This window comes from Mobula hypostoma, chromosome 11, assembly GCF_963921235.1.
Source record: "Mobula hypostoma chromosome 11, sMobHyp1.1, whole genome shotgun sequence".
NCBI classification, from domain to species: Eukaryota; Metazoa; Chordata; class Chondrichthyes; order Myliobatiformes; family Myliobatidae; genus Mobula; species Mobula hypostoma.
This window is the reverse complement of record NC_086107.1, coordinates 75794331-75822326: the sequence shown is the minus strand read 5'-3', so window position 1 is coordinate 75822326 and position 27996 is coordinate 75794331. Positions and strand designations below refer to the sequence as shown.

The 27996-nt window shown below is 48.9% G+C and overlaps 1 long non-coding RNA gene across 1 annotated transcript; it reads right to left on the bottom strand.

Annotated features, from left to right (window-relative positions):
- Positions 1-335: 335 nt before the first annotated feature.
- Positions 336-27996, bottom strand: LOC134354327 (uncharacterized). The gene is made up of 3 exons (XR_010019771.1): positions 27803-27996; positions 22142-22185; positions 336-390 (listed from the first exon to the last, which is right to left on the bottom strand). It is a non-coding gene; the product is annotated as an uncharacterized LOC134354327 (long non-coding RNA).

Sequence of the window (27996 nt, the reverse complement as noted above, 5' to 3'; positions counted from 1 at the left end):
AGAGGCCTGTTTCACAGGGTCACAGTTGTACGGCCTAGAAACAGGCTCTATGGCCCACTATGTCTACTCTAGCACTTGCTTATTCAAATGCCTGTAAAATACAGAGACTGTATCTGATTCCACCCCCTCTGGAGGCAAGCTCTCTCTGTCTAAATAAAAACCTCCCCCAATTCTGTTCAAAACTCCTTCTCATCTTAAGCCTGTGCCTTCTTATTTTTGATACCTCCTCTGCCCTGTCTATGCCTTACCATCTCATATATTTCGTACAGGCCGCCTCCTGCCTCCTCCACTCCAGGGAAATAAGCCCAGTTTATCTCAGGCAAGTGGGTCTCAGCCCAAAATGTCATCTGTACCTCTTCCTGTAGATACTGCCTGGCCTGCTGCATTCACCTACAAAAAGTGTGAAATGTACAGGTGAAGTGGAAAAAACTTAACTTCCAGCAGATTCACAGGCACATAGCTTCAGGTAAGCAGCATTCAGAAGAAAAGCATAAACACAATTTTTACAAGGAAAAGCACAATTAGTACAGATATGTGGAGGAAGTTTATTTTTGCACACAGAGAGTGGTGGGTGCCTGGAGAACGGGTTGAGGCAGACATAATAGTGACGTTAGACAAATACATAAACTGTATACAGTGTTGGAGGGATATGCAGGCAGCAGGATATGAGCATTCTATTCAGCATAACATTGTAGGCTGAAAGCGTACAGTTCTTTGCTATATCATCCACTGGTTAACATCACAGTGATTCTACAAATCCCAGCTGTAAACCCACTTACAAAAGAACAGCACAGGGACAGATCCAGCAGTAAACAATGCCAATCACAATTAATCCGTACTGCCTGCAAATGGTCTACATTCCTACGTTCCCTGCTTGTTCATTTACCTGTACCTGTACCTATTCACCCGGTACATTCCACCCGACTCTGTATATACACCTGGCACATTCCACCCTACTCTGTATATCCACCCGGCACATTCCACACCACTCTGTATATTCACCCGGCACATTCCACACCACTCTGTATATTCACCCGGCACATTCCAACCCACTCTGTATATTCACCCGGCACATTCCACCCAACTCTGTATATTCACCCGGCACATTCCACCCCACTCTGTATATTCACACGGCACATTCCACACCACTCTGTATATTCACCCGGCACATTCCAACCAACACTGTATATTCACCTGGCACATTCCACCCCACTCTGTATATTCACCCGGCACATTCCACACCACTCTGTATATTCACCCAGCACATTCCACCCCACTCTGTATATTCACCCGGCACATTCCAACCCACTCTGTATATTCACCCGGCACATTCCACACCACTCTGTATATTCACCCGGCAAATTGCACACCACTCTGTATATTCACCCGGCACATTCCAACCCACTCTGTATATTCACCCGGCACATTCCACACCACTCTGTATATTCACCTGGCACATTCCACACCATTCTGTATATTCACCCGGCACATCCCACACCACTCGGTATATTCACCCGGCACATTCCAACCCACTATGTATATTCACCCGGCACATTCCACACCACTCTGTATATTCACCCGGCACATTCCACACCACTCTGTATATTCACCCGGCACATTCCACCCCACTCTGTATATTCACCCGGCACATTCCACCCCACTCTGTATATTCACCCAGCACATTCCACACCACTCTGTATATTCACCCGGCACATTCCAACCCACTCTGTATATTCACACGGCACATTCCACACCAATCTGTATATTCACCCGGCACATTCAACACCACTCTGTATATTCACCCGGCACATTCCACCCCACTCTGTATATTCACCTGGCACATTCAACCCCACTCTGTATATTCACCCGGCACATTCCACCCCACTCTGTATATTCACCCGGCACATTCCACACCACTCTGTATATTCACCCGGCACATTACACACCACTCTGTATATTCACCCGGCACAATCCACACCACTCTGTATATTCACCCGGCACATTCCACACCACTCTGTATATTCACCCGGCACATTCCAACCCACTCTGTATATTCACCCGGTACATTCCACACCACTGTGTATATTCACCCGGCACATTCCACCCCACTCTGTATATTCCCCGGCACATTGCACACCACTCTGTATATTCACCCGGCACATTCCACACCACTCTGTATATTCACCCGGCACATTCCACCCCACTCTGTATATTCACCCGGCACATTGAACCCCACTCTGTATATTCACCCTACACATTCCACGCCACTCTATATATTCACCCGGCACATTCCACACCACTCGGTATATTGACCCGATACATTCCACACCACTCTGTGTTTTCACCCGGTACATTGCACCATACTCTGTATATTCACACGGCACATTCCACCCCACTCTGTATATTTCCCGGGACATTCCACACCACCGTGTATATTCACTCGATACATTCCACCCCACTCTGTATATTCACCCGGTACATTCCACCCCACTCTGTATATTCACTCGGCACATTCCACCCCACTCTGTATATTCATCCGGCACATTCCACCACACAGTGTATATTCACCCTGCACACTCCACCCAACTGTGCATATTCACCGGGCACATTGCACACCACTCTGTATATTCACCCGGCACATTCCACCCCACTCTGTATATTCACCCTACACATTCCACATCACTCTGCATATTCACCGGGCACATTCCACCCCACTCTGTATATTCACCCGGCACATTCCACCCCACTCTGTATATTCACCCGGCACATTCCACCCCACTCTGTATATTCACCCTACACATTCCACGCCACTCTGAATATTCACCCGATACATTCCAACCCACTCTGTATATTCACCCCGGCACATTCCACCCCACTCTGTATATTCACCCGGCACACTCCACCCCACTCTGCATATTCACCGGGCACATTCCACCCCACTCCGTATATTCACCCCGCACATTCCACCCCACTCAGTATATTCACCCGGCACATTCCACACCAGTCTCTATATGCACCCGGTGCATTCCAGACCACTCTGCATATTCACCCGGCACATTGCACCCCACTCTGTATATTCACCTGGCACATTCCACACCACTCTGTATATTCACCCGGCACATTCCAACCCACTCTGTATATTCACCCGGCACATTCCACCCCACTCTGTATATTCACCCGGCACATTCCACCCCACTCTGTATATTACCTGGCACATTCCACACAACTCTGTATATTCACCCGGCCCATTGCACACCACTCTGTATATTCACCCGGCACATTCCACCCCACTCTGTATATTCACCCTACACATTCCACGCCACTCTATTTCTTCACCCGGCACATTCCACACCACTCGGTATATTGACCCGATACATTCCACACCACTCTGTGTTTTCACCCGGTACATTGCACCATACTCTGTATATTCACACGGCACATTCCACCCCACTCTGTATATTTACCCGGGACATTCCACACCACCGTGTATATTCACTCGATACATTCCACCCCACTCTGTATATTCACCCGGCACATTCCACCCAACTCTGTATATTCACCCGACACATTCCAACCCCCTCTGTATATTCACCCGGCACATTCCACACCATTGTGTATATTCACCCGGCACATTCCACCCCGCTCTGTATATTCACCCGGCACATTCCACCCCACTCCTGTATTTTACCTGGCACATTCCACACAACTCTGTATATTCACCGGGCACATTCCAGCGCACTCCGTATATTCACCCGGCACATTGCACACCACTCTGTATATTCACCCGGCACATTCCACCCCACTCTGTATATTCACCCTACACATTCCACGCCACTCTGTATATTCACCCGGCACATTTCACACCACTCTGTATATTCACCCGGCACATTGCACACAACTCTGTATATTCACCCGGCACATTCCACCCCACTCTGTATATTCACCCTACACATTCCACACCACTCTGTATTTTCACCTGGTACATTCCACCCCACTCTGTATATTGACCCGTACATTCCACCCCACTCTGTATAATCACCCGGCAGATTCCACCCCACTCTGTATAATCACCCGGCAGATTCCACCCCACTCTGTATATTCACCCGGCACGTTCCACACCACTCAGTATATTCACCCGGCAGATTCCACACCACTCTGAACATTCACCCGGCATATTCCACACCACTCTGTATATTCACCGGCACATTCCACACCACTCTGTATATTCACCCGGCACATTCCACCCCAGTTTGTATATTCACCCGGCACATTCCAACCCACTCTTTATATTCACCCGGCACATTCCAACCCACTGTGTATATTCACCCGGCACATTCCAACCCACTCTGTATATTTACCCGGCACATTCCACACCACTCTGTATATTCACCCGGCACATTCCACACCACTGTGTATATTCACCCGGCACATTCCACCCCACTCTGTATATTCACCCGGCACATTCCACCCCACTCTGTATATTCACCCGCAACATTCCAACCAACTCTATATATTCACCCGGCACATTCCACACCACTCTGTATACTCACCCGGTACATTCTACACCACTCTGTATATTCACCCGGCATATTGCACACCACTCTGTATATTCACCCGGCACATTCCACCCCACTCTGTATATTACCTGGCACATTCCACACCTCTCTGTATATTCACCCGGCACATTGCACACAACTCTGTATATTCACCCGGCACATTCCACCCGACTCTGTATATTCACCCTACACATTCCACGCCACTCTGTATATTCACCCGGCACATTCCACACCACTCTGTATATTCACCCGATACATTCCACACCACTCTGTATTTTCACCCGGTACATTCCACCCCACTCTGAATATTCACCCGGCACATTCCACCCCACTCCGTATATTCACCCGGCACATTCCACACCACTCTGTATATTCACCCGGCACATTGCACACAAATCAGTATATTCACCCGGCACATTCCATCCCACTCTGTATATTCACCCTACACATTCCACGCCACTCTGTATATTCACCCGGCACATTCCACACAAATCTGCATATTCACCGGGCACATTCCACCCCACTCTGTATATTCACCCGGCACATTCCACCCCACTCTGTATATTCCCCCGGCACATTCCACCCCACTCTCTATATTCACCCGGCACATTCCACCCCACTCTGTATATTCACCCGGCACACTCCACCCCACTCTGCATATTCACCGGGCACATTCCACCCCACTCCGTATATTCACCCGGCACATATCACCCCACTCTGTTTATTCACCCGGCACATTCCACACCAGTCTCTATATGCACCCGGCGCATTCCACACCAGGCTCTATATGCACCCGGCGCATTCCACACCACTCTGCATATTCACCCGGAACATTCCACACCACTCTGTATATTCACCCGGCACATTCCACCCCACTCTGTATATTCACCCAGCACATTCCACCCCACTCTGTATATTCACCCGATACATTCCACACCACTCTGTATATTCACACTGCACATTCCACCCCACACTGTATATTCTCCCGGTAATTTCCACCCCACTCTGCATATTCACCCGGCATATTCCACACCACTCTGTATATTCACCTGGGACATTCCACACCACCATGTATATTCACCCGATACATTCCATCCCACTGTGTATATTCACCCGGCACTTTCCACCACACTCTGTATATTCACCCGGCATATTCCACACCACTCTGTATATTCACCCGGGATATTCCACACCTCTGTGTATATTGACCCGGCACATTCCACCCGGCTCTGTATATTCACCCGGCACATTCCACCCCACTCTGTACATTCACCCGGCACATTCCAACCCACTCTGTATATTCACCCGGCACATTACACACCACTCTGTATATTCATCCAGCACATTCCACCCCACTCTGTATATTCACCCGGCACACTCCACACAACTGTGCATATTCACCGGGCACATTCCACCCCACTCCATATATTCACCCGGCACATTCCACACCACTCTGTATATTCACCCGGCACATTGCACACCACTCTGTATATTCACCCGGCACATTCCACCCCACTCTGTATATTCACCCTACACATTCCACGCCACTCTGTATATTCACCCGGCACATTCCACACCACTCTGTATATTCACCCGGAACATTGCACACAACTCTGTATATTCACCCGGCACATTCCACCCCACTCTGTATATTCACCCTACACATTCCACGCCACTGTATATTCACCCGGCACATGCCACACCACTCTGTATATTCACCCGATACATTCCACACCACTCTGTATTTTCACCTGGTACATTCCACCCCACTCTGTATATTCACCCGGCACATTACACACCACTCTGTATATTCATCCAGCACATTCCACCCCACTCTGTATATTCACCCGGCACACTCCACACAACTGTGCATATTCACCGGGCACATTCCACCCCACTCCATATATTCACCCGGCACATTCCACACCACTCTGTATATTCACCCGGCACATTGCACACCACTCTGTATATTCACCCGGCACATTCCACCCCACTCTGTATATTCACCCTACACATTCCACGCCACTCTGTATATTCACCCGGCACATTCCACACCACTCTGTATATTCACCCGGAACATTGCACACAACTCTGTATATTCACCCGGCACATTCCACCCCACTCTGTATATTCACCCTACACATTCCACGCCACTGTATATTCACCCGGCACATGCCACACCACTCTGTATATTCACCCGATACATTCCACACCACTCTGTATTTTCACCTGGTACATTCCACCCCACTCTGTATATTCACCCGGCACATACCACCCCACTCTGTATATTCACCCAGCACATTCCACCACACTCTGTATATTCACCCGGCACACTCCACACAAATGTGCATATTGACCGGGCACATTCCACCCCACTCCGTATATTCACCCGGCACATTCCACACCACTCTGTATATTCAGCCGGCACATTGCACACAACTCTGTATATTCACCCGGCACATTCCACCCCACTCTGTATATTCACCCTACACATTCCACGCCACTCTGTATATTCACCCGGCACATTCCACACAAATCTGCATATTCACGGGGCACATTCCACCCCACTCTGTATATTCACCCGGCACATTCCACCCCACTCTGTATATTCACCCGGCACATTCCACCCCACTCTGTTTCTTCACCCTACACATTCCACGCCACTCTGTAAATTCACCGGATACATTCTAACCCACTCTGTATATTCACCCCGGCACATTCCACCCCACTCTGTATATTCACCCGGCACATTCCACCCCACTCTGCATATTCACCGGGCACATTTCACCCCACTCCGTATATTCACCCGGCACATTTGACCCCACTCTGTTTATTTACCCGGCACATTCCACACCAGTCTCTATATGCACCCGGCGCATTCCACACCACTCTGCATATTCACCCGGCACATTCCACCCCACTCTGTATATTCACCCGGCACATTCCACCCCACTCTGTATATTCACCCGGCACATTCCACCCCACTCTGTATATTCACACTGCACATTCCACCCCACTCTGTATATTCTCCCGGTACTTTCCACCCCACTCTGTATATTCACCCGGCATATTCCACACCACTCTGTATATTCACCTGGGACATTCCACACCACCGTGTATATTCACTCGATATATTCCACCCCACTGTGTATATTCACCCGGCACTTTCCAGTCAACTCTGTATATTCACCCGGCATATTCCACACCACTCTGTATATTCACCCGGGATATTCCACACCACTGTATATATTCACCCAGCACATTGCACACCATCTGTATATTCACCCGGTTCGTTCCACACAACTCTGTATATTCACCCGGCACATTCCACACCACTCTGTATATTCACACGGCACATTCCACCCCACTCTGTATATTCACCCTGCACATTCCACCCCACTCTGTATATTCACCCAGCACATTCCACCCCACTCTGTATATTCACCCGATAGATTCCACGCCACTCTGTATATTCACCCGGCACATTCCACATCACCCTGTATATTCACCCGGCACATTCCACACAAATCAGTATATTCACCCGGCACATTCCATCCCACTCTGTATATTCACCCTACACATTCCACGCCACTCTGTATATTCACCCGGCACATTCCACACAAACCTGCATATTCACCGGGCACTTTCCACCACACTCTGTATATTCACCCGGCACATTCCACCCCACTCTGTATATTCCCCCGGCACATTCCACCCCACTCTCTATATTCACCCGGCACATTCCACCCCACTCTGTATATTCACCCGGCACACTCCACCCCACTCTGCATATTCACCGGGCACATTCCACCCCACTCCGTATATTCACCCGGCACATTTCACCCCACTCTGTTTATTCACCCGGCACATTCCACACCAGTCTCTATATGCACCCGGCGCATTCCACACCACTCTCCATATTCACCCGGAACATTCCACACCACTCTGTATATTCACCCGGCACATTCCACCCCACTCTGTATATTCACCCAGCACATTCCACCCCACTCTGTATATTCTCCCGGTACTTTCCACCCCACTCTGCATATTCACCCGGCATATTCCACACCACTCTGTATATTCACCTGGGACATTCCACACCACCATGTATATTCACCCGATACATTCCATCCCACTGTGTATATTCACCCGGCACTTTCCACCACACTCTGTATATTCACCCGGCATATTCCACACTACTCTGTATATTCACCCGGGATATTCCACACCTCTGTGTATATTGACCCCGCACATTCCACCCGGCTCTGTATATTCACCCGGCACATTCCACCCCACTCTGTACATTCACCCGGCACATTCCAACCCACTCTGTATATTCACCCGGCACATTACACACCACTCTGTATATTCATCCAGCACATTCCACCCCACTCTGTATATTCACCCGGCACACTCCACACAACTGTGCATATTCACCGGGCACATTCCACCCCACTCCATATATTCACCCGGCACATTCCACACCACTCTGTATATTCACCCGGCACATTGCACACAACTCTGTATATTCACCCGGCACATTCCACCCCACTCTGTATATTCACCCTACACATTCCACGCCACTCTGTATATTCAGCCGGCACATTCCACACCACTCTGTATATTCACCCGGCACATTGCACACAACTCTGTATATTCACCCGGCACATTCCACCCCACTCTGTATATTCACCCTTCACATTCGACGCCACTGTATATTCACCCGGCACATGCCACACCACTCTGTATATTCACCCGATACATTCCACACCACTCTGTATTTTCACCTGGTACATTCCACCCCACTCTGTATATTCACCCGGCACATACCACCCCACTCTGTATATTCACCCGGCACATTCCACCACACTCTGTATATTCACCCGGCACACTCCACACAAATGTGCATATTGACCGGGCACATTCCACCCCACTCCGTATATTCACCCGGCACATTCCACACAACTCTGTATATTCACCCGGCACATTCCACCCCACTCTGTATATTCACCCTACACATTCCACGCCACTCTGTATATTCACCCGGCACATTCCACACAAATCTGCATATTCACCGGGCACATTCCATCCCACTCTGTATATTCACCCGGCACATTCCACCCCACTCTGTATATTCACCCGGCACATTCCACCCCACTCTGTATATTCACCCTACACATTCCACGCCACTCTGTAAATTCACCGGATACATTCTAACCCACTCTGTATATTCACCCCGGCACATTCCACCCCACTCTGTATATTCACCCGGCACACTCCACCCCACTCTGCATATTCACCGGGCACATTTCACCCCACTCCGTATATTCACCCGGCACATTTCACCCCACTCTGTATATTCACCCGGCACATTCCACACCAGTCTCTATATGCACCCGGCGCATTCCACACCACTCTGCATATTCACCCGGCACATTCCACCCCACTCTGTATATTCACCCGGCACATTCCACCCCACTCTGTATATTCACCCGGCACATTCCACCCCACTCTGTATATTCTCACTGCACATTCCACCCCACTCTGTATAGACTCCCAGAACTTTCCACCCCACTCTGTATATTCACCCGGCACATTCCACCACACTCTGTATATTCACCCGGCACACTCCACACAAATGTGCATATTGACCGGGCACATTCCACCCCACTCCGTATATTCACCCGGCACATTCCACACAACTCTGTATATTCACCCGGCACATTCCACCCCACTCTGTATATTCACCCTACACATTCCACGCCACTCTGTATATTCACCCGGCACATTCCACACAAATCTGCATATTCACCGGGCACATTCCACCCCACTCTGTATATTCACCCGGCACATTCCACCCCACTCTGTATATTCACCCGGCACATTCCACCCCACTCTGTATATTCACCCTACACATTCCACGCCACTCTGTAAATTCACCGGATACATTCTAACCCACTCTGTATATTCACCCCGGCACATTCCACCCCACTCTGTATATTCAGCCGGCACACTCCACCCCACTCTGCATATTCACCGGGCACATTTCACCCCACTCCGTATATTCACCCGGCACATTTCACCCCACTCTGTTTACTCACCCGGCACATTCCACACCAGTCTCTATATGCACCCGGCGCATTCCACACCACTCTGCATATTCACCCGGCACATTCCACCCCACTCTGTATATTCACCCGGCACATTCCACCCCACTCTGTATATTCACCCTGCACATTCCACCCCACTCTGTATATTCACACTGCACATTCCACCCCACTCTGTATATTCTCCCGGTACTTTCCACCCCACTCTGTATATTCACCCGGCATATTCCACACCACTCTGTATATTCACCTGGCACATTCCACACCACCGTGTATATTCACTCGATACATTCCACCCCACTGTGTATATTCACCCGGCACTTTCCAGTCAACTCTGTATATTCACCCGGCATATTCCACACCACTCTGTATATTCACCCGGGATATTCCACACCACTGTATATATTCACCCAGCACATTGCACACCATCTGTATATTCACCCGGTTCGTTCCACACAACTCTGTATATTCACCCGGCACATTCCACACCACTCTGTATATTCACACGGCACATTCCACCCCACTCTGTATATTCACCCTGCACATTCCACCCCACTCTGTATATTCACCCGGCACATTCCACCCCACTCTGTATATTCACCCGATACATTCCACGCCACTCTGTATATTCACCCGGCACATTCCACACCACACTGTATATTCACCCGGCACATTCCACACCACTGTGTATATTCACCCGGCACATTCCACAGCACTCTGTATATTCACCCGGCACATTCCAACCCACTCTGTATATTCACCCGGCACATTCCACACCACTCTGTATATTCACCCGGCACATTCCACCCCACTCTGTATATTCACCCGGCACACTCCATACAACTGTGCATATTCACCGGGCACTTTCCACCCCACTCCGTATATTCACCCGGCACATTCCACACCACTCTGTATATTCACCGGGCACATTGCACACCACTCTGTAAATTCACCCGGCACATTCCACCCCACTCTGTATATTCACCCGGCACTCTCCACCACACTCTGTATATTCACCCGGCACTCTCCACCCCACTCTGTATATTCATCCGGCATATTCCACACCACTCTGTATATTCACCCGGCACATTCCACCCCACTCTGTATATTTACTCTACACATTCCACGCCACTCTGTATATTCACCCGGCACATTCCACACCACTCTGTATATTCTCCCGGCACATTCCACGCACTCTGTACATTCACCCGGCACATCCCACACCACTCTCTATATCCACCCGGCACATTCCACACCACTCTGCATATTCACCCGGCACATTCCACCCCACTCTGTATATTGACCCGGCACATTCCACCCCACTCTGTATATTCACCCGGCACATTCCACCCAACTCTGTATTTCACCCGGCACTTTCCACCCCACTCTGTATATTCACCCGGCATATTCCACACCACTCTGTATATTCACCCGGGACATTGCACACCACCGTGCATATTCACCCGATACATTCCATCCCACTGTGTATGTTCACACGGCACATTCCACCCGACTCTGTATATTCACCGGGCACATTCCACCCGACTCTGTATATTCACCCGGCACTTTCCACCACACTCTGTATATTCACCCGGCATATTCCACACCACACTGTATATTCACCCGGGATATTCCACACCACTGTGTATATTCACCCGATACATTCCAACCCACTCTGTATATTCACCCGGCACATTCCACACCACTCTGTATATTCACCCGGCACATTCCACCCCACTCTGTATATTCACCCGGCACACTCCACACAACTGTGCATATTCACCGGGCACATTCCACCCCACTCTGTATATTCACCCGGCACATTCCACCCCACTCTGTACATTCACCCGGCACATTGCACACCACTCTCCATATTCACCCGGCATATTCCACACCACTCTGTATATTCACGCGGGATATTCCACCCCACTCTGTATATTCACCCGATACATTCAACACCATTCTGTATATTCACCCTGCACATTCCACCCAACTCTGTATATTCACCCGGCACATTACACCCCACTGTGTAAATTCACCATCACTTTCCACACCGTGTATATTCACCCGGCACATTCCACCCCACTCTGTATATTCACCCGATACATTCAAAACCACTCTGTATATTCACCCGGCACATTCCACCCCACTCTGTATATTCACCTGGTACTTTCCACCCCACTCTGTAAATTCACCCGGCACATTCCACCCCACTCTGTATATTCACCCGGCACATTCCACACCACTTCGTATATGGACCTGGCACATTCCACCCCACTCTGTATATTCACCCGGCACATTCCACCCCACTCTGTATCTTTACCCTACACATTCCACCCCACTCTGTATATTCACCCGGCACATTCCACACCACTCTGTATATTCAACTGGCACATTCCAACCCACTCTGTATATTCACCCGGCACATTCCACACCATCTGTATATTCACCCGGTTCGTTCCACACCACTCTGTATATTCACATGGCACATTCCACCCCACTCTGTATATTTTCCATCACTTTCTACACCGTGTAGATTCAGCCGGCATATTCCACCCCACTCTGTATATTCACCCTGCACTTTCCACCCCACTCTGTCTAGTCACCCGGCATATTCCACACCACTCTGTATATTCACCCGGGACATTCCACACCACCGTGTATATTCACCCGATACATTCCATCCCACTGTGTATATTCACCCGGCACATTCCACCACACTCTGTATATTCACCCGGCATATTCCACACCACTCTGTATATTCACCCGGGATATTCCACACCACTGTGTATATTCACCCGATACATTCCACCCCACTCTGTATATTGACCCGGCACATTCCACCCCGCTCTGTATATTCACCCGGCACATTCCACCCCACTCTGTATATTCACCCGGCACACTCCACACAACTGTGCATATTCACCGGGCACTTTCCACCCCACTCCGTATATTCACCCGGCACATTCCACACCACTCTGAATATTCACCCGGCACATTGCGCACCACTCTGTAAATTCACCCGGCACATTCCACCCCACTCTGTATATTCTCCCGGCACTTTCCACCCCTCTCTGTATATTCATCCGGCATATTCCACACCACTCTGTTTATTCACCCGGCACATTCCACCCCACTCTGTATATTCACCGTACACATTCCACGCCACTCTGTATATTCACCCCGCACATTCCACACCACTCTGTATATTCACCCGGCACACTCCACACAACTGTGCATATTCACCGGGCACATTCCACCCCACTCCGTATATTCACCCGGCACATTCCACACCACTCTGTATATTCACCCGGCACATTGCACACCACTCTGTATATTCACCCGGCACATTCCACCCCACTCTGTATATTCACCCTACACATTCCACGCCACTCTGTATATTCACCCGGCACATTCCACACCACTCTGTATATTCACCCGGCACATTGCACACAACTCTGTATATTCACCCGGCACATTCCACCCCACCCTGTATATTCACCCGATACATTCCACACCACTCTGTATTTTCACCCGGCACATACCACCCCACTCTGTATATTCACCCGGCACATTCCACCACACTCTGTATATTCACCCGGCACACTCCACACAACTGTGCATATTGACCGGGCACATTCCACCCCACTCCGTTTATTCACCCGGCACATTCCACACCACTCTGTATATTCACCCGGCACATTGCACACAACTCTGTATATTCACCCGGCACATTGCCCACAACTCTGTATATTCACCCGGCACATTCCACCCCACTCTGTATATTCACCCTACACATTCCACGCCACTCTGTATATTCACCCGTTACATTCCACACAAATCTGCATATTCACCGGGCACATTCCATCCCACTCTGTATATTCACCCGGCACATTCCACCCGACTCTGTATATTCACCCGGCACATTCCACCCCACTCTGTATATTCACCCTACACATTCCACGCCACTCTGTATATTCACCGGATACATTCTAACCCACTCTGTATATTCACCCCGGCACATTCCACCCCACTCTGTATATTCAGCCGGCACACTCCACCCCACTCTGCATATTCACCGGGCACATTTCACCCCACTCCGTATATTCACCCGGCACATTTCACCCCACTCTGTTTATTCACCCGGCACATTCCACACCAGTCTCTATATGCACCCGGCGCATTCCACACCACTCTGCATATTCACCCGGCACATTCCACCCCACTCTGTATATTCACCCGGCACATTCCACCCCACTCTGTATATTCACCCGGCACATTCCACCCCACTCTGTATATTCACCCTGCACATTCCACCCCACTCTGTATATTCACCCGGCACATTCCACCCCACTCTGTATATTCACCCGGCACATTCCACCCCACTCTGTATATTCACCCGGCACATTCCACACCACTCTGTATATTCACCCGGCACATTCCACCCCACTCTGTATATTCACCCGGCACATTCCACACCACTCTGTATATTCACCCGGCACATTCCACACCACTCTGTATATTCACCCGGCACATTCCACCCCACTCTGTATATTCACCCGGCACATTCCACGCCACTCTGTATATTCACCCGGCACATTCCACACAACTCTGTATATTCACCCGGCACATTCCACACCACTCTGTATATTCACCCGGCACATTCCACCCCACTCTGTATATTCACCCGGCACATTCCACCCCACTCTGTATATTCACCCGATACATTCCACCCCACTCTGTATATTCACCCCGGCACATTCCACCCCACTCTGTATATTCACCCGGCACATTCCACCCCACTCTGTATATTCACCCGGCACATTCCACCCCACTCTGTATATTCACCCGGCACATTCCACCCCACTCTGTATATTCACCCGGCACATTCCACACCACTCTGTATATTCACCCGGCACATTCCACACCACTCTGTATATTCACCCGGCACATTCCACCCCACTCTGTATATTCACCCGGCACATTCCACCCCACTCTGTATATTCACCCGGCACATTCCACCCCACTCTGTATATTCACCCTGCACATTCCGCTCCACTCTGTATATTCACACTGCACATTCCACCCCACTCTGTATATTCACCCGGCACTTTCCACCCCACTCTGTATATTCACCCGGCATATTCCACACCACTCTGTATATTCACCTGGGACATTCCACACCACTGTGTATATTCACCCGATACATTCCACCCGACTCTGTATATTGACCCGGCACATTCCACCCCGCTCTGTATATTCACCGGGCACATTCCACCCCACTCTGTACATTCACCCGGCACATTCCAACCCACTCTGTATATTCACCCGGCACATTCCACACCACTCTGTATATTCACCCGGCACATTCCACCCCACTCTGTATATTCACCCGGCACACTCCACACAACTGTGCATATTCACCGGGCACATTCCACCCCACTCTGTATATTCACCCGGCACATTCCACCCCACTCTGTACATTCACCCGGCACATTGCACAGCACTCTGTATATTCACCTGGCATATTCCACACCACTCTGTATATTCACCCGGGATATTCCACACCACTCTGTATATTCACCCGATACATTCCACCCCACTCTGTATATTGACCCGGCACATTCCACCCCGCTCTGTATATTCACCCGGCACATTCCAACCAACTCTGTATATTCACCCGGCACACTCCACACAACTGTGCATATTCACCGGGCACATTCCACCCCACTCTGTATATTCACCCGATACATTCAACACCATTCTGTATATTCACCCTGCACATAACACCCCACGCTGTATATTCACCCGGCACATTCCACCCCACTGTGTAAATTCACCATCACTTTCCACACCGTGTATATTCACCCGGCACATTCCACCCCACTCTGTATATTCACCCGATACATTCAAAACCACTCTGTATATTCACCCTGCACATTCCACCCCACTCTGTATATTCACCCGGTACTTTCCACCCCACTCTGTATATTCACCCGGCACATTCCACACCACTCTGTATATTCACCCGATACATTCAACACCACTCTGTATATTCACCCGGCACATTCCACCCCACTCTGTATATTCACCCGGCACATTCCACCCCACTCTGTATCTTTACCCTACACATTCCACCCCACTCTGTATATTCACCCGGCACATTCCACACCACTCTGTATATTCACCCGGCACATTCCACACCACTCTGTATATTCACCCGGCACATTCCACCCCACTCTGTATATTCACCCATCACTTTCCACACCACTCTGTATATTCACCCGGCACATTCCACCCCACTCTGTATATTCACCCTATACATTCCACACCACTCTGTATATTCACCCTGCACATTCCACCCCACTCTGTATATTCACCCGGCACTTTCCACCCCACTCTGTATATTCACCCGGCATATTCCACACCACTCTGTATATTCACCCGGGACATTCCACACCACCGTGTATATTCACCCGATACATTCCATCCCACTGTGTATATTCACCCGGCACATTCCACCACACTCTGTATATTCACCCGGCATATTCCACACCACTGTGTATATTCACCCGGGATATTCCACACAACTGTGCATATTCACCGGGCACTTTCCACCCCACTCCATATATTCACCCGGCACATTCCACACCACTCTGTATATTCACCCGGCACATTGCACACCACTCTGTAAATTCACCCGGCACATTCCACCCCACTCTGTATATTCACCCGGCACTTTCCACCCCACTCTGTATATTCACCCGGCATATTCCACACCACTCTGTATATTCACCCGGCACATTCCACCCCACTCTGTATATTCACCCTACACATTCCACGCCACTCTGTATATTCACCCCGCACATTCAACACCACTCTGTATATTCACCCGGCACATTCCACCCCACTCTGTATATTCACCCGGCACATCCCACACCACTCTCCATATCCACCCGGCACATTCCACACCACTCTGCATATTCACCCAGCACATTCCACCCCACTCTGTATATTCACCCGGCACATTCCACCCCACTCTGTATATTCACCCAGCACATTCCACTCCACTCTGTATTTCACCCGGCACTTTCCACCCCACTCTGTATATTCACCCGGCATATTCCACACCACTCTGTATATTCACCCGATACATTCCAGCCCACTCTGTATATTGACCCGGCACATTCCACCCCGCTCTGTATATTCACCCGGCACATTCCACCTCACTCTGTACATTCACCCGGCACATTCCAACCCACTCTGTATATTCACCCGGCACATTCCACACCACTCTGTATATTCACCCGGCACATTCCACCCCACTCTGTATATTCACCCGGCACACTCCACACAACTGTGCATATTCACCGGGCACATTCCACCCCACTCCGTATATTCACCCGGCACATTCCACACCACTCTGTATATTCACCCGGCACATTGCACACCACTCTGTATATTCACCCGGCACATTCCACCCCACTCTGTATATTCACCCTACACATTCCACGCCACTCTGTATATTCACCCGGCACATTCCACACCACTCTGTATATTCACCCGGCACATTCCACCCCACTCTGTATATTCACTCGGCACATTCCACCCCACTCTGTATATTCACCCTATACACTCCACCCCACTCTGTATATTGACCCGGCACATTCCACCCCGCTCTGTATATTTACCCGGCACATTCCACCTCACTCTGTACATTCACCCGGCACATTCCAACCCACTCTGTATATTCACCTGGCACATTCCACACCACTCTGTATATTCACCCGGCACATTCCACCCCACTCTGTATATTCACCCGGCACACTCCACACAACTGTGCATATTCACCGGGCACATTCCACCCAACTCTGTATATTCACCCGGCACATTCCACCCCACTCTGTACATTCACCCGGCACATTGCACACCACTCTGTATATTCACCCGGCATATTCCACCCCACTCTGTATATTCACCCGGGATATTCCACACCACTCTGTCTATTCACCCGATACATTCCACCCCACTCTGTATATTGACCCGGCACATTCCACCCCGCTCTGTATATTCACCCGGCACATTCCAACCCACTCTGTATATTCACCCGGCACACTCCACACAACTGTGCATATTCACCGGGCACATTCCACCCCACTCCGTATATTCACCCGGCACATTCCACACCACTCTGTATATTCACCCGGCACATTGCACACCACTCTGTATATTCACCAGGCACATTCCACCCCACTCTGTATATTCACCCTACACATTCCACGCCACTCTGTATATTCACCCGGCACATTCCACACCACTCTGTATATTCACCCGGCACATTCCACACCACTCTGTATATTCACCCGGCACATTCCACCCCACTCTGTATATTCACCCGGCACATTCCACACCACTCTGTATATTCACCCGGCACATTCCACCCCACTCTGTATATTCACCCTATACACTTCACCCCACTCTGTATATTGACCCGGCACATTCCACACCACCGTGTATATTCACCCGATACATTCCATCCCACTGTGTATATTCACTCGGCACTTTCCACCACACTCTGTATATTCACCATCACTTTCCACACCGTGTATATTCACCCGGCACATTCCACCCCACTCTGTATATTCACCCGATACTTTCCACACCACTCTGTATATTCATCCTGCACATTCCACCCCACTCTGTATATTCACCCGGCATATTCCACACCACTCTGTATATTCACCCGGGACATTCCACACCACCGTGTATATTCACTCGATACATTCCACCCCACTGTGTATATTCACCCGGCACTTTCCACTCCACTCTGTATATTCACCAGGCATATTCCACACCACTCTGTATATTCACCCGGGATATTCCACACCACTCTGTACATTCACCCTATACATTCCACCCCACTCTGTATATTCACCCGGCACATTCCACCCCACTCTGTATATTCACCCGGCACATTCCACACAACTCTGTCTATTCACCCGGCACACTCCACACAACTCTGTATATTCACCCGGCACATTCCACCCTACTCTGTATATTCACCCTATACACTCCACCCCACTCTGTATATTCACCCGGCACATTCCACCCCACTCTGTATATTCACCCTGCACATTCCACCCCACTCTGTATATTCACCCGGCACATTCCACCCCACTCTGTATATTCACCCTGCACATTCCACCCCACTCTGTATATTTTCCATCACTTTCTACACCGTGTAGATTCAGCCGGCATATTCCACCCCACTCTGTATATTCACCCTATACATTCCACACCACTCTGTATATTCACCCTGCACATTCCACCCCACTCTGTATATTCACCCGGCACTTTCCACCCCACTCTGTATATTCACCCTGCATATTCCACACCACTCTGTATATTCACCCGGGACATTCCACACCACCGTGTATATTCACCCAATACATTCCATCCCACTGTGTATATTCACTCGGCACTTTCCACCACACTCTGTATATTCACCCGGCACATTCCACCCCACTCTGTATATTCACCATCACTTTCCACACCGTGTATATTCACCCGGCATATTCCACACCACTCTGTATATTCACCCGGGACATTCCACACCACCGTGTATATTCACTCGATACATTCCACCCCACTGTGTATATTCACCTGGCACTTTCCACTCCACTCTGTATATTCACCAGGCATATTCCACACCACTCTGTATATTCACCCGGGATATTCCACACCACTCTGTATATTCACCCTATACATTCCACCCCACTCTGTATATTCACCCGGCACATTCCACCCCACCCTGTATATTCACCCGGCACATTCCACACCACTCTGTATATTTACCCGGCACACTCCACACAACTCTGTACATTCACCCAGCACATTCCACCCCACTCTGTATATTCACCCTACACATTCCACCCCACTCTGTACATTCACCCGGCACATTCTATACCACTCTGTATATTCACCTGGCATATTCCACACCACTGTATATATTCACCCGGCACATTCCACACCATCTGTATATTCACCCGGTTCGTTCCACACCACTCTGTATATTCACACGGCACATTCCACCCCACTCTGTATATTCACCCTGCACATTCCACCCCACTCTGTACATTCACCCGGCACTTTCCACCCCACTCTGTATATTTTCCATACATTCCACACCACTCTGTATATTCACCCTGCACTTTCCACCCCACTCTGTCTAGTCACCCGGCATATTCCACACCACTCTGTATATTCACCCGGGACATTCCACACCACTGTGTATATTCACCCGATACATTCCATCCCACTGTGTATATTCACCCGGCACATTCCACCCCACTCTGTATATTCACCCGATACATTCAAAACCACTCTGTATATTCACCCGGCACTTTCCACCCCACTCTGTATATTTTCCATCACTTTCTACACCGTGTATATTCACCCGGCACTTTCCACCCCACTCTGTATATTCACCCGGCATATTCCACACCACTCTGTATATTCACCCGGGACATTCCACACCACCGTGTATATTCACCCGATACATTCCATCCCACTGTGTATATTCACCCGGCACTTTCCACCACACTCTGTATATTCACCCGGCATATTCCACACCACTCTGTATATTCACCCGGGATATTCCACACTACTGTGTATATTCACCCGATACATTCCACCCCACTCTGTTTATTGACCCGGCACATTCCACCCCGCTCTGTATATTCACCCCGCACATTCCACTCCACTCTGTATATTCACCCGGCACATTCCACCCCACTCTGCACATTCACCCGGCACCTTCTATACCACTCTGTATATTCACCCGGCATATTCCACACCACGGTGTATTTTCACCCGGCACATTCCACACCACTCTGTATATTCACCCGGTTCATTCCACACCACTCTATATATTCACACGGCACATTACACCCCACTCTGTATATTCACACGGCACATTCCACACCACTGTGTATTTTCACCCGGCAGATTCCACACCACTCTGTATTTTCACCCGGCACATTCTACACCACTCTGCATATTCACCCGGCACATTACACCCCACACTGTATATTCACCTGGTACATTCCACCCCATTGTGTATATTCACCTGGCACTTTCCACACCACTCTGTATATTCACCCAGCACATTCTACACCTCTCTGTACATTCACCCGGTTCATTCCACATCATTCTGCATATTCAGCCAGCACATTCCACACCATTCTGCATAACTATCTTGCTGGAGTAATCACCTTTGATCTTTCCACTTCTCACCTTAAAACTACACCTTCTGGTATTTGTCATCTCCAACCATCACTGTCTCAGCATATCTACACCTCTGATCATTTATCAACCCTGCAGCCTCTCACAACCCAAAGGAAATAATCTACATTTGTTCAACCTCCCTCAGATACACTCAAATTCTGAAACTACATCAAATGTTCGGAACAGGCTTACCTTGAAATCGAAGACCCTGGCAGCTGCAGAACACATTTCAAACCCTAAAAAAGAGAGAGGAGTTGAGAATATTGTATATTGGTTGGTTTCCACTGATATAGATAGAGGGGTTATAAGAGTGCACCAATTAAAGATGAACATCAGAGTGTTGCCTTGTGATCAATCCAACTTGCTGAAGTCACATCTCTCAGTCACTACTCCTTTCTGCATTCTGCAGCTCATCTGAACTCCGGGGGAGGAAGGAATGGAATGAGGCTGCAAACAAGCCACTGAGGTGTTGTGGCTACCAAAGCAGGACAGAACTGGACATCACCTCCTCACACCAAAGCCTTTCTACTCTACAAAGCAAGTCATAGTGTGACGCAACTCTCCACTAGTCTGTATGAGAGTAGTGACAACATCTTCCAGGAAGCTCAACACCATCCAGGACAAAGCAGCTACTTGATTGGGATGCCATCCATCAGTCCCTTCACCACCAGTACCCAGAGACTGCAGAAAGTGCCATCTGCACAATGCACTGCAGTTACACATGCAGGCTACTCCAGCATCACTAAACCTGTGATCTTTACCAAGGAAGTCAAGGGCAGCACCACCATCTGTAGGTTTTCCTCCAGTCTCACAGTATCCTGACTCTGAAATTTCTCACCTGTCCATCACCATTGAAGGTCAAAATCCCTCTCAGGCAGCACCACAAGAGGACCTTCAGCAGAAGGCCCGTAGCAGTTCAAGAAAGCAGCTCACCGCCACCTCTAACCAGCTGGAGGTGGGCAGTAAATACTGGTGTTGCCAGTGATGTCCAGATCCCAAATGTTGATGGAAAATGTATCCAGTACCTCTCCAATATAATAGGTTCTGATCCAACAACTGTCATACAAGGTATCCCTTCTCTTGTTACAACGTGTTCTCTTTGTCTGATACAAGGCTTCACCCACTCCTTTTCTCTGACACAAGGCCCCTCCCCTCCCCTCCCGCAATAGCTGATAGCCATTAACCATTAACACGATTTCCTCACTGGAATAATGTATTCCAGTCCATCTTAATGTCACAATATCCTGATACAGGCTATGCCTGGGTTACAAACAATACATTGATGTACATAGATAAAAGTTCATAAATTAATATTAAATTCAGAAGCCTGGTCTACGTACATACATTCATTCCTATGAGCAGAACTAGTTTCCTCTCTCTCCACTTTTAGTAATAGTTCTAGCACAAAACACACACTTCCATGTGTTTCCAATGCCATTTATTACAACACTGTGGAGGTAAGGTTAGTGTATCCAGTGGTTTTATGGATTTCCAATACAGATAAAATTGACTCATAGACATCTGTTAAACAGAACCCGTTTATTACCTGGAGATAGCCTGTACAGTTCCTACCATTGACAACCCTCTCCCACACCCTCAGCCACTCTGAAACAATGCATTCCAGCCTTTCATTTTGCTCCTGCCTCCAGATTTAGTCTGCTGTGCACTGTGCACCATCCCCTCAGACCTGATTTCTTAGGTATCCATTGCTTCATCTTCTCTCTCACTTCTTCTCTGACCTTGGTCTTCAGCCGCTATTCTGTTGTAATCTTGAGGAACAGCATCTCACAGTCCCACTGCAACCTTCCAAACTTAAACACCAAATATAATCATTTCTAGAGCATTTATGAGCTTTTGGAAAACCATGGCCTAATTAGGAAGAGCCAGCTTGGCTTTGTCAGGGGCAAGAAGTGTCTTACTGAGGTTTTTGATGAGGATGAGGATGATTGATGATGATCGAGCTGTGGGTATTGTCTACAAGGACAAGATGCATGGGATCCATGGTGGATTAGCCATTTGGGTTCAGAACTGGCTTGCCCATGGTAGACAGAAGATAGAGGCCAAAAGGATTTATTCTAGCTGAAGGTTTGTGAATAGCGGTGTCCTGCAGAGATCTGTAGTGGGACTTCTGCTGTTTGTGATGTACACAAATGACCTGGATGAAAATGTAGATACATGGGTTAATAAGTTTGCAGATGATACGAAGATTGGTGGTGTTGTGGTTAGCATAGAAGACTGTTAAAGAATACAGTGGAATATAGACCAGCTGCAGATATGGCCAGAGAAATGGTGGCTGGAGTTTAACCTGCCCAAATGGGAAGTGCTGCAGCTTGGTAGGTCAAACGTAAAGAGCCAGCGCACTGTTAAGGGCAAGACACTTAAGTATTGATGGGCAGAGGGATCTTGGGGTCCAAGTTCATAGCTCCCTGAAGTGGCTACACAGGTTGATAGGGGGGTTAAGAAGCCAAATGGCATGCTTGCCTCATTAGATGATGCAAAAGTCAGTAAATTACTGTGCAGCTTTATAGAAGTCTAGTTAGGCCGCATCTGAAGTATTGCATACAGTTATAAGAAGGATGTCAAGGCTTTGGAGAGGGTTTACTAGGATGCTGCCTGGATTAACGGACATGAGGTTGGACAAACTCATGTCGTTTTATCTTGAGTGGTGAAGGCTGAGGGGAGATTGGACCGAGGTTTATATGATTATGAGAGGCAGAGGAAGAGTGGACATACAGTATCCTTCTCGTGGGGTTCAAATGTCTAATACCAGAGAGCGTGCAATTAAGGTGAGGGGATAATTTCAAAGGAGATATGAGGGGCAAGATTTTTACACAGAGAGTGGTGGGTGCCTGGAATGCACTTGCTGGGGTGATGGTGGAGTCTGATTGGAGACTTTTAAGAGATGTTTAGATAGGCACATGAATGTGAGGGAAATGGCAGGATATGGACATTGTGTAGGCAGAAGAGTTTAGTTTAGTTGGCTATTTGATCATTAACTTAACTGGTTTGGCTCAATGTTGTGGGCTGAAGGGCTGGTTCTTGGGCTGTACAGTTTGATGTTCTATGTCCCCTCAGATTCAATCTCATCTACTCGGAGCACTAAAGAACACTTCCTCCAGCCTGCCTCTTCCCTATGTGTGTCCCAGCCATCATTCAGCCTGTAGCAACACACACACAACACTGCAAGAACTCAGTAGCTCAGGCAACATCTGTGGAGGGAAATGGACAACTGATACTTTGGGTTGAGACCTTTCATCCGGACTGAAAGAAGGGGGAAGATAGCTGGGAAGGGTGGAAATAGTGGCAGAGGCTGGGAGGTGACAGGTGGATGCAACAAAGGTACAAAGATGATGGAAGCTGATAGGAGAGGGAGATGGAGCATGAGAGGTGGACTAATGTGTGAGCGATGGGCAGATGAGGAAAAAGACAGGGTGATGGCGGGCTAGGATGGGTGTGAGCATGGAATATTTGTCACCTCCACTTGTCACCTCCCTGCCTCTGTCACTATTCCCATTCTCTCCTCCCCTACCTTGTCATTATCACAGCTACATATATTCCACCGCAGGCTGATACTGACCTGGCTCTGAAGGAAAGTCTCTCCGAAGTTTTGCCAACACATCCAGGAGAGCACTCCGGGAGATAGCATATTTGACCTCTACTACTCTCCCTTCCGCAATGCTTACAAAGCGCTCCTTTGCCCTCCATTTGGAAAATCAGATCACTCCTCCATTTTTCTGGTGCCAAAGTACAGGCAGAAGCTGAAGCAAGAGGCGGCATTGCTAAAACCATCCACTGTTGGTCCGACCAATTGGCCTCCATGATGCAGGACCTCTTTGATGACATTGCTTGGAATGTCTTCCATGATGAGGATGTCTCCAAGTTCACCGAAGGGGTCATGAGTTTCATCCAGAAGTGCATCGAGAATGGTGTCCCACAGAACTCTGTCAGGATCTTTCCAAACCCGAGACCCTGGATCAACAGTTCTGTGCGAGCAGCACTGACCACACGAGACAGAGCTTTCACCACCAGTAACCAGCAGGAGCTCAAGAAATGCAGCTACAATCTGCGCAAAGTCATCAAGGCAGCGAAACAACAGTACAGGGACAAAATTCAGACACAACTTTCCACCAATAACACATGCAGTTTATGGCAAGGTCTGCTCACCATCGCAGACTTCAAAGCTAAAAACAGTGGAGTTTCCAACATCGCTGCCTCTCTCCCAGTTGAGCCAAATCTTCTTTACACTCGATTCGATGTCGCCAATACTGAGCCCCTGAAGAGAGCTGCTGATGCGGCCTGCAGCTTGGTCATCTCTGAGGGCAAAGTACGCAGGTGTTTCCAACGGGTGGACAGTCACAAGGCTGCAGGACCAGACAGCATCCCGGGGCAGGTACTCAGATGTGCACAGCACAACTGGCAGGTGTGTTTGCAGACATTTTTAATCTCTCCCTCTCCCAGTATAGTCTTCTCTTGCTTCAAAACATCCATCATTGTCCCTGTACCATAAAAGTCCAAGGTAACATGCCTGAATGACTGGCGACCTGTCGTACTCACCTCAATAATGAGCAAGTGCTTTGAGAGGCTGGTCAGGGATTACATCTGCAGCTTGCTACCACTCACACTGGACCCCTACAGTTCACCTACCGACACAACCGATCGACAGGTGACACAATAGCCACGGCTCTACACACCGTCCTTACACATCTGGAGAAGAAGGATGCTTATGTGAGAATGCTGTTCTTGGTCTACAGTTCAGTATTCAACACCATAATTCCCTCCAGGCTCGATAAGAAGCTCAGAGACCTCGGCCTTCACCTTGCCTTGTGCAGCTGGATCCTGGACTTCTTGTCAGATCACTGGCAGGTGGTAAAAGTGGGCTCCCTCACCTCTCCCCCTCTGACCCTCAACACAGGTGTCCCTCAGGGCTGTTTACTAAACTCCCTCCTTTACTCTCTGTATACCCATGACTGTGTTGCCACCCACAGCTCCAATCTGCTAATTAAATTTGCTGATGATACTACATTGATTGGTCTAATCTCAAACAATAACGAGGTGGCCTACAGAGAGGAAGTCATCACCCTGACACAGTGGTGTCAAGAAATCCACCTCTCCCTCAATGTCGCAAAAACAAAGGAGCTGGTTGTGGACTACAGGAGGAACGGAGACAGGCATCAATAGATCTGGGGTTGAGAGGGTGAACAGCTTTAAGTTCCTCTGCACAAACATCATTGAGAATCTCACAAGGTCTGTACATACCGGCTGTGCGGTGAAAAAAGCAGAACAGCGCCTCTTTCACCTCAGGCAGTGGAAGAAATTTGGTATGCCCCCCCAAATTCTAGGAACTTTCTACAGGGGCATAACTGAGAGCATCCTGACTGGCTGCATCACTGCCTGGTATGGGAACTGTACTTCCCTCAACTGCAGGACTCTGCAGAGAGTGGTGTGGACAGCCCGGCGTAATTGCAGATGTGAACTCCCCACTATACAGGTCATTTACAATGACAAGTGTGTAAAAAGGGCTCGATGATCATTGGAGACCCGAGTCACCCCAACCACAAACTGTTCCAGCTGCCACCATCCGGGAAACGGTACTGCAGCATAAAAACCAGAACCAACAGGTTCCGGGACAGCTTCTTCCACCGGGCCATCAGACTGATAAACTCATGCTGATACAATTGTATTTCTATATTTATTATAAATTACTGTAATTTCATATTGCACATTTGAACAGAAACGTAATGTAAAGATTTTTTATTTCTCATGTACATGAAGGATGTAAGTAATAAAGTCAATTCAGTTCAATTACCACTCCTAACTTGGATCTACCTATTACCTACCAATTCTTCCTCTCACCTCTTTATATTGGCTACCTCTGCTCTTTCACTCTCGATAACGTGTCTTGATCTGAAACGTTAACTGTTCACTTCCCTCCACGGATGCTGCCTGACTTGGTGAGTTCCACGAGCACCTTGTGTGTTGCTGCAGATTCCAGCATCAGCATCTGCTATGGCTCCTTTGTTCTTCCCCACCGCCACTCCACAGACTCC